A 15366-nucleotide genomic window follows, 5' to 3' on the forward strand; every position below is an offset into this window, starting at 1 on the left:
CTCTTCCTGTATATACTTATTTTTATTGATGTTTTAAAAATGATCTATTTGTGATATAGGTTGTAGTTTTAGTATATAATAACAATAAACAAGTGTTATACCACATTTGGATGTCATTATTTCAGACATAAGACATAAATGTAGTTGCTTGATTGTTTATGCTGCAAGTGTAAAGAAAAGGCATTTATCATTTTCAATGTTTTATTTAAAAAAGAATGAAAATATTGTCCAGAACAGGGAAAAATATCTTTGTATTTTCTCTACCCTCCTGGGCATAAAAAGAAAACAATGTACAGGTATTCATTCACACAGTGGAGGGAATTATTTATGTAGCAGTTGGTGACATTACATTTTACACCCTGCTAGGATTAAACCTCTGTATTGTCCTGGTGGATCAGGATAACAGTTGCATATCTTCAAGAAACAGCAACTTAGTATCATGACTCTGTGACCAAGTGCTCCACACTGGCACACTACAAACTGTCTGTATGCTGCCTGACTGAACTGCCTGTTACTCTGTCCTGGGTCTAGAAGGTCAGCCTTGTGTGGTGCATGGAAACACTGTAGTCTGGATGTTGTCCACAGTCCTCAGATTCTGGTCTGTAAAGGAATATATAGTTGTCAGAACCCCAAATTGGAAAGATCGGTGTAATAGGACAGAACATTCATCAACATGATCAGATATTTTTATTGAACAGGGGTTTGTTGTTCTCTAACAGGACTTCTGTGTCCACATTACACACCAGGTCAATGTACGACACAGAAGTATGACACAGACGAGCCGATGGCTGAAGCAGAGCTGTAGTTAGTTGTTGTAATCAGTAAACGATAATAAAAAAGTAATAACAATAGTGATGGATTACATTTATAAAGCACTTTATTTTTGACAGTCAAATGGCTTAGGGGGAAACACCAGAGAAACTTACACTGAGAGATAATAGACTAATATTAAAATATATGTATAAATATACCTGTTCATATGCTGTTGTTGGAGTGTGAAGCTCGACGCAGGTCCTACAATATGTGCTCCTTGGCTTGCACCTCGCCCTCCCCGTCCTGCCTCTTCTTCCTCGGACCCCGGCAGCCCTCCCTCCTCTGCTTCGCCTCGACCCCGGGCCTGTCCCGGTTTGGGCTTAGCTCTGGGGTGCAGTCCTCATCAGAGACAATAATGCTGTCACCATGGAAGCTCTAATATGCAAAACAACTTACAGGTTATGAGTCTAACACGAAATACACGTTTATTTAGTGGAAAATGTGTATCAGCCTGTTTTTAGCTTTGCCCAATGTTACCGCAGCTGTTAGCACAGCTACCTGATGCTAACAGTTAGCTAAGCAGCTCGTTACTGATTAAAACTCGGTCTTTTTAAACCTATCCAATAATAACATGCTAGCTTGATAGTGAGTACTAACAGCTGGGTTAGTTGTTTATTTTCATAATGATAAAGTTAGTTGTTTTCTTATCCCTGATGTGAGCCGCTGCTCTCCGCTGGTCACACTGTCCTCGTCCTCCTGCGGTGTCGGCAACGCGTGTTCACGTGTTTTGGGGGCGTGGCTTTGGAAGGAGCCCAGAAGGGAGGGGGTGGGAGTTTTTGGATACTTTCAAAATCCAGCAGTTTCTGGCTAGTTTCTCAAACTTACCTACCCTACCTTTAATTCCTATAGCCACTGTCACACAGCAGTGCTGAACACATCACTCATTCACTCATTCTTCAGCAATTAGCAAAGGGGCAGAGCAGCTTGTAAAGGGGATGTGTTCTTAGAACTGTGATTAAAACTAGGGCCGGCTATTTTTTGACAACTGCATATAGACTAGACCAGCACTTACAGGTACTTCATAAAAATAAGGATCCTATAGATGTCAATGCAATTTGACTGTTTGGTTTACAATTTTGACACGTTTATATGTATTAATTTCATGTTAAATGATACCTTAATAAATTAAGGTTGACATCAGATGTCATGCCCCTTCAGTCTTCCCCTTTCCAAGTGGATCAATGACCCAACAAAATGGCCAAATATTGCTTATTCGGACATTTATATTTGATTGAATTGCCTGGTATCATTTGGCTAAGTGTTATTAGTAAATAACCAACATGTTAATAGACAACTGATGAGGGTATAGATTAAGAGTTAGTTGGAGATGGCAGTCTGATGCTGCTATAAATTATGACTGTACACTCACTCAGTCTAGCTATCATCAGTAGTAACTGTCACTGTCAATTTAGCTATTAACACACTGAGAGTGAGTATTCCTGTATCACGATTCACATCTCCCTGAACTGCCTTCATTGGTGACTGTTAGGTAAAGATAGTGTTTTCCCTAAACCTCTGTCACTGTTGGAAAATCAAACCCATATTAAAACATCTCAATACAGCTAGCTTAACGTGGGCAATATCCCATCCTTAAGCGAGCTACACACGCATGCAGAGAAGAGAGGCAGTGACAGCGGACAGGATGAAGTGTACGATTTGGCTGCATTCGCAAAGTCTGTTAGTTTGGCAATTCTAAATCAGACATGAAACTACTTGAGTATTAGTATTTTGTCAGCTTTATAGTTGCACTAACCTTCTATAAGGTAGGTCTACATTACAACACTTGCAGTATCTATATAATTTGCAGTGGTTAGCACTGTCGCCTCACAGCAAGAAGGTCGTGGGTTCAAACTCCAGTTGCCCCGGCCTTTCTGTGTGGAGTTTGCATGGTGTCTGCGTGGGTTCTCTTTGGGTGCTCCGGCTTCTTCACACCATCTAAAGACATGCAGGCTAGGTTAATTGATGTCTCTAAAATTGTCCTTAGGTGTGAATGTGCGTGTGAGTGGTTGTTTGTCTATGTGTGGGCCTGCTGTTGTAATGCATTGACTCTGTCAAGAAATAGTTTTATCCAGATAAACATCATATGATACTGTTTGTCTATTTTTGGGAGATTAAGCCTTAATTTTCATGCACGACATTTATTTTGCACACAGCTACAGTGAAATATCCTACTGATCCTTCCCATGTTGAAGCATTTCACATCAGGTGCGATAAGAGCTAGATTTTCATGTGCTTGCTACATTGTATTCCCCTGTCAACCAGAAATGGTATATCCAAAAAACTGCTGAGGTCATTCCAAAAACAATGGCTCTCTGGAAATGTGTGGTGGAGTACTCAGATACTGCTGATTAAATGCATTGTTTTAGTTGTCCACTTTTCCTCTCTAAAGAAAAGTATAAAAGCAGAAAAGCATGGAGAAACACTGCTCGTGAAAAAACAAACAAGCAACACTCAGAGATCCACATGACAAGCGTCACAAGCGTGGCGAGATGGACCAATTACTAAAAAAGGTACTCCAGTCTTCATTTGATGTACTTGATGTTAAGGGGGTGGACATGAGAGAGCAAGAGAGGCATACAAATAGAGAAATCCTGACCAGGTTAATTGATCTGACAGGATATCTTGCACAGCAGGGACAAGCATTAGACACGGCGCAACCGTGGTAACTTGTGAATCTATTTCCATGTGATGTGCTGAAGACGCATATAGAAAATGTTACCAGAGTAAAAGTCTCACGGTTCTAGGATATTGGTGTTTCATGTTTTCAGTATTTTTCCTGTTTGTAGTTTTTCTGTCCCTGGTTTTACTTCCTGTTTTTGTGTTCACTGATTGTCTTATGTGAATCACCTGTGTTATTATGGTCATCCATCCTGGTGTATTTTAGTTGGTCTGACCCTCTCACTTGTTATCAGTTCATTGTTCACTATTGTTCATACCTGTGTTTTGTCTCATGTCTTGTATTCCTGATTGTTTCTCTTGTTGTTTGGATATATACTATCATTTTGGATTTATGGATTACTTTAGTTTAGTTAGTTGTGGATTATAATGCAATCATTATAGATGATTGTGGATTACTCTGCTCTGTTTTTGGACTGCCATCCTTACCTCACCTCACCCATAAGTCTTCTCTTTTGTGTCCATAAACACATAATCCGTTTACGTGTCTGCAGACATCAGAATTCAGGGTCCATAGATTGTTAGTGCTGTACCAGCTAGGCAGCTCCAAATCCACCTTCAGTAAAGCCTTCCAGGAGGAGACGTGGTTCTCACCGTCATCATGACTCTCCACTGTCCAGCTCCACTACTTCACTGCTGACCAGCTCTTTGTCCTCCGCCGCAGTCCAGTGCTTGTGGAGGACTCACTGCCCTGCATCCCAGAGATGCTGTTGCCCGGCATCTTAGAGTCAGTGCCGGCCAGCTCCTGTTTCCTGTTTCCAGTCTGCAGCCCAGCTGAATCCTGCTCCTTGTGTTTCAACGGCGGCCCATCTGACTCCTGCTCCTACTGAACTGCAGCAACTTCCTGTCCCTGCTGCTGAGCAGCAGCAATGTCCTGTCCCTGCTGAGCAGCAGCAAACACCTGATCCTACTGAGTTACAGCTTGATCCATTCCCTGCTCCTGAGTTACATAAGACTTTAGTTCTTGTGCTGCAACAATTACCTGAGTCGGAACTGCAAGCATGCCTAATCACAGAACTGCAGCTGCTTCCTGCCAATGCTGAGATACAGCAACCCCTTCACTCTGTTGAACTGCTGCCACATCCAGTCTCTTTTGAAATGTAGCAATCCCCAGCAACAGAACTGCAGCAGCTTTCTGTCCCTGTTGGGTGTCAGCCATCCTCTGAAATTGCTGAGCTACAGCAACTTCCTGTCTCTGCTTGTCACCTGTTTCCAGTCCTGAGGTCCAATCCTGCCCAGCTTCCTTCCTTCATTGTCCTCCTCCTGAGGGACTTCGTCTTTGCTGTCGATTTCTCTCAATTTCTTGGTTGCCCTCCAGACCTACACTGCTTTTCTGTCCTGCATCCAGGCTGTCTGTCGGAGGTCCCCTGCTTCTCCCAGCCTTCATGCTGTCTGCCTGAAGTCTCCTGCTTCCACCAACTCTCAGGTTGTCCACCTGAGGTCTGTGGCTGCCCCCTGTCCCCAGGTTTTATTTGCGTCACTCTGGTGTTTCTGGTACCAGGTGACGAATTCCTGGATCCCTTCCCGGGACCTCCCTTACTGTGCTCTGTTGTTCGACTTCCATCACCTCACCTCACCTGTAAGTCTTCCCTTTTGTCTCCATAAACACCACAAATTATACCTGTTCTGTTTACGTGTCTGCGTTTGGGCCCAAAACCTCTGTGTCTGTACTATGGCAGACCGTAACAGAAAGTCACCAAAACAAGGCCTCAGGTGTCAATGCTGTCTAATAATTGCAGCACTGGGTACTCACATCAGGAGGAAGAATAGAATAAAAGAGGCTGAAATGTGCTCCATACTACAGTATGTTGAGACAACTACAGCCCAGGAGCTGGAAAATGCTGAGCTCTCCCTTCTGCAGCAGAATGGCCTAGATCTAAAGAATATGTGTGGCCAATGCTACAAAGGAGCGGTCAACATGAGTGGCATGTATAAAGGTCTCCAAGCCAGAACACGTCCACTGTCCGAAACTGGTCCTGGTGGAAGCCTCAAAGTCTAACAAGCATTTTGTGACATTCTTCAACCTTGCGGAGAAGCTGTATACTTGCACTGAGAGTGCCATGCTGCCTTGGTGAAATGGCAGCAGTCTCTGTATCCTGGACAGCATGTTATGGAGCTGAAGTAGTCGGTTACCCGATGGGCTTGAAGAGAGAGCACTTCATGGCTTTCAGAGTATTCTGAAAGCTGTCATGATGACATCAGTGAAAGCAGTCTACCTAACCTGGCACATGGGGATGCTAAGATGTATAGAAATGCCATCAAATTTGTATTTTTTCTCTGCCTGGAAATCAGCACTCCAGTGTTCCAAGTCACTGCTCTAGCATCAGATCTTCAGCATGAAGAAAGCTGGGACCACTGCCTACAAGGTAACTGATGGCGCGCTTCACACATGGCGAAAATGAGGACTGAGGAGAAGTTTGAGTAAATATTTGGACAAAACGTATTGTGCCAGTGCATTTCCAACACAGCCCTAGAGTGTCTCAAGTGAGTGATCAGAGTCTGTAGAGGCATACTTCAGGACTAATGTGTACTACACATTAGATACAGTGACTGAGGAGCTAAACAGGAGATTCAAGCGGGGCAAGTTTGAAGAAATTTTCCATCTTTATGGGTAATATCACACAGGGTTTACAGAGGTCATATTAGGGTAATTTGCAGAGTTAAAGTAGCCAAAGGTCACAACCTGTGACTCTCCAAAGCAATAAGTTAAACTCTGCCTTTCCTCAAGCTGACTAGACTGATGCAGTAGCCTTGATAAGACTGCACTCTGTGGTCCATCTCCTAGGACACCTAAGGTCAATATTATTTTTATTTTATTTCAGACAGACAGACTGACCCCGTCAGAAAGTTCTGCATGTGACTTGAATGACACACAGTGACTTAGGCTAACTTAGGTAAGCATAGTGTCTTGTTTTGAACCAATATCCAATAATATCTTTATGTATGTATAGATGGGTGAGTAATAACTTTATTTGGACACATTGTCAATCTCAGAAGTCTAGGTATGTTGGATACTCCCCGCCAGGAAGTATCCTTTAAGATTTAGTATGTGGCAACAGGGGATGCACCCCAAACTCAGAGGCAGAGGAAGCTATCCACATTCTCTGTGATTTCCATGAGGAAGATGTAAAGGTCTTTCACTCCAGCTTTCCTTCAAAAAATCTGAAATAAGTCCTTGCCATAGTGAAGGAAAACATGGCCCAGCTCATCTTTCCATTTTTCCCAAAATGATATGCCACACTGCCAGTGTCAACAGCTTTTGTAGAAAGATCATTTTCAAAAAAGAAAATGATCAAGAACTAAATGAGAAGAACAGTTCTCTCGCCCTCAAACACAGACCACAATCCACAGTGAGGTCATCAGAATCTTCCAAGACAACAGCTTTTAGGCATTTCCCTTTTTCTCTTTTTTTCTCTTTTTAGCTAGGTTATAGCCTGATTCTTTCCCCCAAAAGGAGGCGCGGCCGTTACGCTAGATGATTGAAATGCCGGCCGGTTTGGTCTATACTAATTCACTACCAAAATAATTCTTCTTTTAGTTTTTTTAGCCATGTTATGTTTATGTTGCCCAGAGGATGAATCCTACTTATTTTGGTGATCCCCTGACTTTTCATCTAGCGCCACCATGAGGTCTAAATTGTCATTTGTCCAATACTTTGGTTTATGGCTAAAAACCTGCTACTACCTGCTGCTTTGTGTTTAGTGCTAATTAGCAGATGTTAGCATGCTAAAATGCTAAACCAAGATGTGCTAAACAGAAACATTACTTGCTAAACATCAACATGTCAGTGTTTTTATTGCCTTTTTATTCAACAGAACAGCTGAAGAAAGAGACAGGAAATGTGGGAGAGTAGGATGACGTGCAGCAAAAGCCTTAAGCTTGTTTACTGTGCACATGCTCTACTAGGTGAGCTAACCCTCGCCCCAAGCATTGCTGTCTCTGAATACAGCCTAACAGAGCTATTGTTAAGAATCCAGATGCTTCTCTTTCTATTAAATTGATACAGATATGGTGTATTGAGCTGATGTATTGTAGTGTACACCCTCAACGTAGGTGGGCGACGCTGTAATCAGAATCAGAAGGAGTTTTATTGCCAAGTAGTGTTTTACACATAGGAGGAATTTGCTTTGGTGATAAGGTGCTACACGTAGACAAACATACAGTTAACATAAATAAATGTAGAAATATATAAATATGGAATAGACAATGCAAGTTATATAAGAATATTAAGAATAGAGAAAAAAAATACAACTATTTGCAGAGAAAGAACAACGTCGCAGATATTTACATGTGCATTATTCTGGGTTTGTGTTGTGCAGACGTATTGCAACGAAATATATAAATTGACAATATAAAAATATACAACAGCAGAGATTAACAATTAACAAAACATATGTGCAATGTGCCAGGTTTGTGCATGATATGAATTGAAATAGTATTTACATGTGCAGAGACATTTGTATTACTTGAAAGGGGGGAGTGCCAGTGGGGGACCCGGGCCTTGTTGATGAGGCTGGCTACAGACGTGAAGAAGCTGTTTTTGTGGCAAGAGGTTTTGGTCCTGATGGACCGCAGCCTCTTGCCAGAGGGGAGAGTCTGAAACAGTTGTTGTCCAGGGTGGGAGGGGTCACCTACAATCTTTCCTGCTCGCCTCACAGTCCTGGAGGTGTACAGGTCCTGAAGTGATGGAAGAGTGCAGCCAATCACCTTCTCTGGCGATTCACCCTTGTCCTTGGCTATGGCAGCAGCGTACCAGATGGTGATGGAGGAGGTGAGGATGGACTCAATGATGGCGGTGTAGAAATCATTGTCTTTGGCAGGCTGAACATCTTCAGCTGGTGCAGGAAGTACATCCTCTCCAGAGTGAGCCCAATGAGGGTGGTGTCGTCCGCAAACTTCAGGAGCTTGACGGACTGGTCAGGAAGTCAGTGATCCACCTGCAGGTGGAGTCAGGTATGTTCAGCTGAGAGAGCTTGTCCTGCAGCAGGACCGGGATGATGGTGTTGAAAGCAGAGCTGAAATCCACAAACAGGATCCTGGCGTAGGTTCCTGGGGAGTCCAGGTGCTGGAGGATGTAGTAAAGGACCATGTTTACTGCATCGTCTACAGACCTGTTGTCTCTGTAGCCGAACTGCAGGGGGTCCAGGAGTGGGTCTGTAATGGATTTTTGGTGGGACAACACAAGGCGCTCAAAGGACTTCATTACCACAGAGGTCAGGGTGACGGGTCTGTAGTCGTTTAGTCCTATGGTCCTTGGTTTTTTGGGGACAGGGATGATGGTGGAGGCTTTGAAGCAGGCTGGAACATGGCATGACTCCAGTGAGGTGTTAAAAATGTCTGTGAACATCGGAGACAGCTGATCAGCACAGTGCTTTGGGGTGGATGGGGAGACAGAGTCCGGGCCACCTGCTTTGCGGGGTTTCTGCCTCCTGAATAGCCTGTTGACTTCCCCCTGGAGAGAGGAGAGGAGGGGTTGAAGCTAAGCGGAGGAGTCACGGGGGATGGTGTCCGAGCTTTAATTTTTGCCTGTAAGCAGGAATCAGGTAGATCATGACGTGATCACAGTGTCCCAGTGGAGCATGTGTGACGGCGTGATAGGCACTGCTAACTGTGGTGTCGCAGTGATACAAAGTGTTCCCCTCTCTGGTTGGACACTTTATAAACTGTCTGTATTTGGGGAGTTCTTGGCTGAGGTTTTCTTTGTTAAAGTCACCAAGAACAACAACAAGGAAGTCCGGGTTGGTCTGCTCCACACACAGTATCTGGTCGGCCAGCATCTCATTTTCCTCTCCTGTGGCGCTTCACTGCCCAAACAACAGCGAGAGAGCCCTTCACCAAAATGTCCAATAATTCCACTAGAGGAAAGTGGGAACTAAATCTGCTGGAGTTGTTCCCCTGATGTTCATGAGCTCTTCTCTGGTAAAAGAGCACCTGGAATCACGTCAGAAAACTGAATTAACACAAAAACAAAACAAAGAGAGCACCTAACACCGAGGCCGCTATACTCAGCGCCATCTTAGTCACTTCAAATCTTGGTAAAAAACTGCAATCAACAATGCGATGACCACCTTCACTTTTCCAGCAGTTTGTGAACAACACACACAAGAGATTTAGCAGCTGCCTTTACTCACTGCCAAACTGTAACCAACACTGCACATTTACTGCTAAAATTCACTGCTTACCTTTTCCTCTCCTGCATTCACGTGCCGCTCGCTCTCTCTTGCTTAGCCACACACTCAAGTACACTAAAAGGAGCTACTCAACCATGAGTGGTGAGGCTAAAGTTACAGGATTAGCAAACAAGTCTCAAGTCTCAATCAAGTTTGGGTGCATTTTGGGTTTAGACCCCAATGTTTAAGGTGAGCCAGACGAAGTTGTGTGCACTGCGTCATTTCCGTTCAACCCACAGATGTGTCAGTATCTGTTGCTGCAACAAGTGCCATTGGCTCCTCCAGCAAGAATCTATGAAATAATGCACTTCTTGCATATCTATTGACTATTCTATGGGCCGTATGTATTTAAACTAAGTAGGCAAATTGTATATTAGACACAAATACCTTCATTTACCGTATATATCGCTGTCAAAAATCAGCAAGTCTGAAAAGATAAATACCGCCCAAGCCCACTAGAACTTATTTCAGGCAACATATTCAGCTATACAGCTAGTATAACATTATATTCTCCAATATTGCATTCTCCAAGAATAGACAGGTTGTTGTGTTTGGCCGAATTTAAGTGACAAAAATATGTAATTCGCAACTTATTACTTGTTATTAATTTCTGACTCTGATGGGAGGGACTGTTCCCAAAAAACTGCTGTATCACTGAACTCTCACACATGTAGGCTATTCTAAGTGATCTACTTTTGATAACTAATGCAAAAGGAATGTAATATTGTTTCATTTCCATTCACTAAACCTCCCCTGAAACTGTTTGGAGCCCCCCTAGGGAGGCCTGCCTCACGCTTTGAAAACCCCTGGTCAATGGGACTAACCCTATTTGTTGCAAATGCAAATGAACTGGACAGGAAGACAGACATAAAACAGCAAGTCAATTTTCAAAATAAAACGTGTACAAACTCCCAATCATATATCAACAATAAACACAGTTAAAACAGACAAAAAAGAAACGATTTAACTAGATAGCCTAATTAATCATAGTAGAAGTACATAAAGCAAACACTAATCACCAAATCAACAAAATCTAAACATGTCAGCAAAATCACACAGACAAAACGCTCTTATTCTGAAATGCTCCTTGCGGGATGAGTGAACTAATGCGGGTCACAGTGAAGAAGGAAGTAGAATCACATAAGGACAAAAAACAAAATTTGCTAATAAGTTTGCCATTTGTTTGAAATACAAATGTTACTTCATGATTGATGTATTTTTGAAACGTGTCTGCTTAGAATATAATGTTTTTTGTAGGTAATTGTTATTGTTGTGGTGGTTTACCATTGAAATCATGAGAGAAGGGAATGTTTCATTTGATAAGATGAGCTGAAGCTTCCTTCCAGCTGTCAGAGTGGAGCTGCATTTGAAAATACTGAAGAGTGTGTGCTGGCTAAAATTTACTAGATCATGTGTTGTTGTTCTTCAAGATTATTAATAGCCCGCAGGCCACCGGGAATTGGCCCGGTTCTCCTGATGGCCAGTCCGCCCCAGTGAACAGGTGCTTAAAAGTGCAATTAACACTTAATGTATTTATTGAATAAGGAAAATACAGAAGAATCTATGATTTATAGAGTTATAGTTGTACCCACTTGCCATGAAAACGACACTATAATTATTGTCCCAGCTCATCCCACCAAAGTGGCTACCACTCTGGAGCCAATCACAGTGCTCTGAGTGAAGGTGAGAGGCTGAATTGTAACCCACTCTGAGTCATAAGCCTGAGTGACTGCTAGCGAGCAGTAAGTCAGCTCCCACTCATCACTGAAGTGAGAAGAACAGGCCGGTATGGTCCTAATCACAAGTCCCAAGATGAATCATAAGTTCTGTACTAAGACATCATGCACTTTACTTAATTCCAGGAGGAGTCAGAATGTCAGAGCAACCATCACTTTGTTAAAATGATGTGTCACTCCTACACTCAGTTGTTAGTGTACTGTAAAAGCTTGTATCCAAGAAGTCAGCAGTTCAGAAATGAAAAAACAACAACAGTGCTTTTAGATTTGATGCTATGACTTTTTTAAGTGTAGAATGGTTTTGCTTGGGTTTCATCCACTCTGTGGTTATTAATTATGCACAGCCACATTAGGAATTACAAGGTTTTCTTGCAAATATTTTATGGTTCTAGTAATGACAGTTTTAAGACAGTAGACAGTATTTAAGTATATAATCTCTGTCATAATCCTTTGTCGGATTTCAGTTCTGATTAATTAACACACGGGTTATTGGTGATGACTCAAAGTGCAATTTTATAGATACTATAGGTCCCAGAATTTTGGTTGTAGGAAAACTTGTTGAGCAGCTACTTTGTCAGAAATACAAAAGAGCCACTGGTATATCCGTTTAGCGGAGCCGAACAAACTCACATTGTTAATAAGAATATATATGAACTCAGGGAAAGAACCACAGACGAACAATAAAACTACTTTCTAAAGACATATTTACAGAATAAAATACATTAAATGGCTATTGTTGAAAACTTGAACAAATATTAAAGATAATATTTGATTTCATGAAAATCTTAAGAATGTAACTTAAACCCACATGGTCAAGTATCCTTACAATCTCTGATTTAAATTTTTTTTGTGTCTCTTTCTTTATTATTTTTGAACAAAAAGTCACAGCTCACTCCAATGCCCTCTGGCTGAGTATTACTGATCTCCTGTAGTGAATGTCCCACTGCACCTTTCTACATCAGTGGACAACAGCTGGCTGGTTGACCTCTGAGAAAGGCCTCACTGGACTTTCAATGGCACCTTCTGCTGCTTTTTGTGCGAGTGAGTGTGAAAGAGTGCCTGCTTTCACCCATATATGTGTGTCTCTTGTCATGCGTGCAGCCGCCTGGTGAAACACCGGCCATGAGACCTTACATTCACTCATACACTCCCCTCTTCCTTCAGGCGTGAGCATCCAAGCCTCCAGAAAATGCAGATAAAACAGAATCATCTTCTCCCATTCCTGACCCTACATCCCTGCATTTCCCCTCAGTCTCAGATATTGAGCGTGTCGTAAAAGGCGAAGCACGGGAGGATGGATGGAGTTAGAACTGTGTGAGAAATGTGGAACGCTGTGCAGCGGTTAGTGAGATAAGTGGCATTTGTGTTTCCTCCCGTGGCTAATTATCCTATTTATACCCCGGCGATGGAGGAGATGCTCTGAGCTGGTACACCAAGATTAGTATTCTCACTAACATTGTTTATCCTCCTGAAAATGATAACAGCACACACCTCTTGCTTTAGGGGTGATAGCTGTGTTTGTGCCTGTGTGTATGTTTGAGTGCATGTTTATGTGTCTCTGTCTGGATGTACATGCACCTCTGAGTTTTTTTTATGTACAGTGAAATAACATCTGCTGGATAACAATGGCAGATTGTTTTATATTACTATGACTAACATCATCTTAAAAGTGTCATGTGTATTATCAGTGAGAATTGGGTCTCTAAGCCATCCAGTGTTCTGTGCTGTGCAGTGAATAAGTAAGCAAGTAAGTATGTAAGTAAAACTTTATTTATATAGCACCTTTTTTTAAACACAGGTTACAAAGTGCTCTAAACAATATCAAGCATAAACATAAACACATAAGGTTCATACAAGAGAAAAACATTTAAAAGGTCACACACACATACATCCACAAACAACGCAACTGCTTTCAACACACAGAAAGCATTCAACAGCCAGACTCTGCCCTTCACACACCATTTGGAGTTATCGTAAAGCTAACCTAAACAAATGTGTTTTTAAATGTTTCACACAGTCAGCAGACTCAGCTGATCTAATGAGAGGAGGGAGATCGTTCCAGAGTCTGGGTGCTAGGACAGCAAAAGAACAGTCACCTTTTATTTTATGTTTGGCAAGTGGTAAAGCCAACGGGTTTTGGTTGGATGACCTAAGAGGCCGCTTTGTGGTAAAGGCTTAGTAGCTCAGAAATGTAGGCTGGAGGTAAGCCATGTAGTGCCTTATAAGTGATTAAAAGAATTTTAAAAAATCAATCCTGAAATTAACTGGCAGCCAACGCAGCTAAAATAGGAGTGATGTGTGATCTACGACCAGTCCTAGTCAAAAGCCTAGCTGCCTGCATTCTGTACAACGTGTCAGGGCAGTTTGACTAAGGCAAGTGAAAAGCGCATTGCAGGAGTTGAGACGGGAGAAAATGAAAGCATGAATGATGCGTTCTAAGTCAGAAGCTGATAGTAATGCTCTTATTTTTGCATTGTTAATTGAGTTGAAATAAAACAAAAACATGATTGTTGACATGGTTTTAGTAAATATAAGCAAATATAAAATCAACATTTCTCGAGTTTGGTTTAAAGTAGAAGATAACGCGCCAAAAATACTGGAAAAAGCCTTTAGTAGCGTTTTAAAGGCCAAAGATGAGAAGCTCAGCTTTGTCAGAATTAAGCTGATGGAAGTTTAGTGACTTCCAGTTCTTTATTGCGGCTAAACAGTTATGGGGAGTTTCTAGGTTGCTGAAATCATCTGGTTTTACTTAAAAAAAAAGATGAATGTCGGATGTACAACCAAAGTGACTGATTATCTGGCCCAAAGGAAGCATATACAAAGAGAACCGAATAAGCCAGAGAATTGACCCCTGAGGCACCCCACATAACAGGGGGAGTAGCAGAGTGGATGAAGACAAAAATTTGCCCATTGAGACCGAGAAGCGTCTGTTTGACAAATATGAGCCAAACCACTGTAGCGCTTTCCTTGAGATCCCAACGCATCTATTTAGTCTGTTGAGGATAGCATCAAAGGCTAAGCTTACTGTACGTCTGATAGAACTAAGATCGAGTGAACTAAAACAGTGTTCCCCCTGTCAGCCTGCATTAGGATGTAATTTATGACTTTAACAAGGCATTTTCAGTGCTGTACTGTTGGCGAAAGACAGATTGTAATTTATAGTATCAAAAATCTCATTCCCTTCAACAACTTGAAGGAGCTGCTTAACTGCTTAGTGAGGATCAGAAGGTGGCTGTCAGAGTTACTGGGAAAAGACAGACAGACTGATTTGACCTGCATTAATAGCTTTTTGACGCTTCACACTGCATTCATATACTATCACCATATAAAGTTGCTAATGTCTATCATGTCGGGAAACAGTTGTGTTTCTGGCAAACTGATAAATGCAAGTCTGATAATCAGCTCTCCCCCAACTCCTAAGAGAAATACCTTGCTCTTTAGCTGCTAAATGCTCCATGCTCCAATGCTCCTTCATAAACTTTTTTTTTGCTGAAAACAGCACCTTGCTGTGTCTGGAAACAGTGCTGAAGAGACGGTGAAACTCAGCCAAAACAGTAAAGTTACAGGCTGTAAAACCAAAACATTGCGCTGAAAGACTGACATTACACATAGTCAATTGTTCCATTTTAACACAAAAATATTGATTGTAGGAGCCTTAATGTCATGGATCCAGAAACGCACATTAGAACACGATTCAATTCATCCTATTTCCCCTCAATGCAGCCAGTTATGATGATCTGTGGAAGGAACACGTTTCAGTAGAATAGCTGCAAGAACTGGATGGGGTGTGACGAAACTGGCTTCAGGCTGTTCAGAATAAATAGTACGCCTCATCTACAGCGTATCTTATGGACATCTGTACTTACTGCATACTTTGCTAGACCACTGCTGTGGCGTCCATCCATTCATCATATTGTTCTAGAGTCCAACCGATACGGGATTTTAAGACAGATACCAATTTTGATGTTTGA

At 42.0% G+C, this 15366-nt stretch overlaps 1 long non-coding RNA gene across 1 annotated transcript in view; it reads left to right on the forward strand.

Annotated features, from left to right (window-relative positions):
* Positions 1-15366, forward strand: part of LOC123977909 — a 46947-nt gene that overhangs the window by 20346 nt on the left and 11235 nt on the right. The window lies entirely within an intron of this gene.

The sequence above is a fragment of the Micropterus dolomieu genome, linkage group LG10 (genome assembly GCF_021292245.1).
Source record: "Micropterus dolomieu isolate WLL.071019.BEF.003 ecotype Adirondacks linkage group LG10, ASM2129224v1, whole genome shotgun sequence".
In the NCBI taxonomy this organism is placed as follows: Eukaryota; Metazoa; Chordata; class Actinopteri; order Centrarchiformes; family Centrarchidae; genus Micropterus; species Micropterus dolomieu.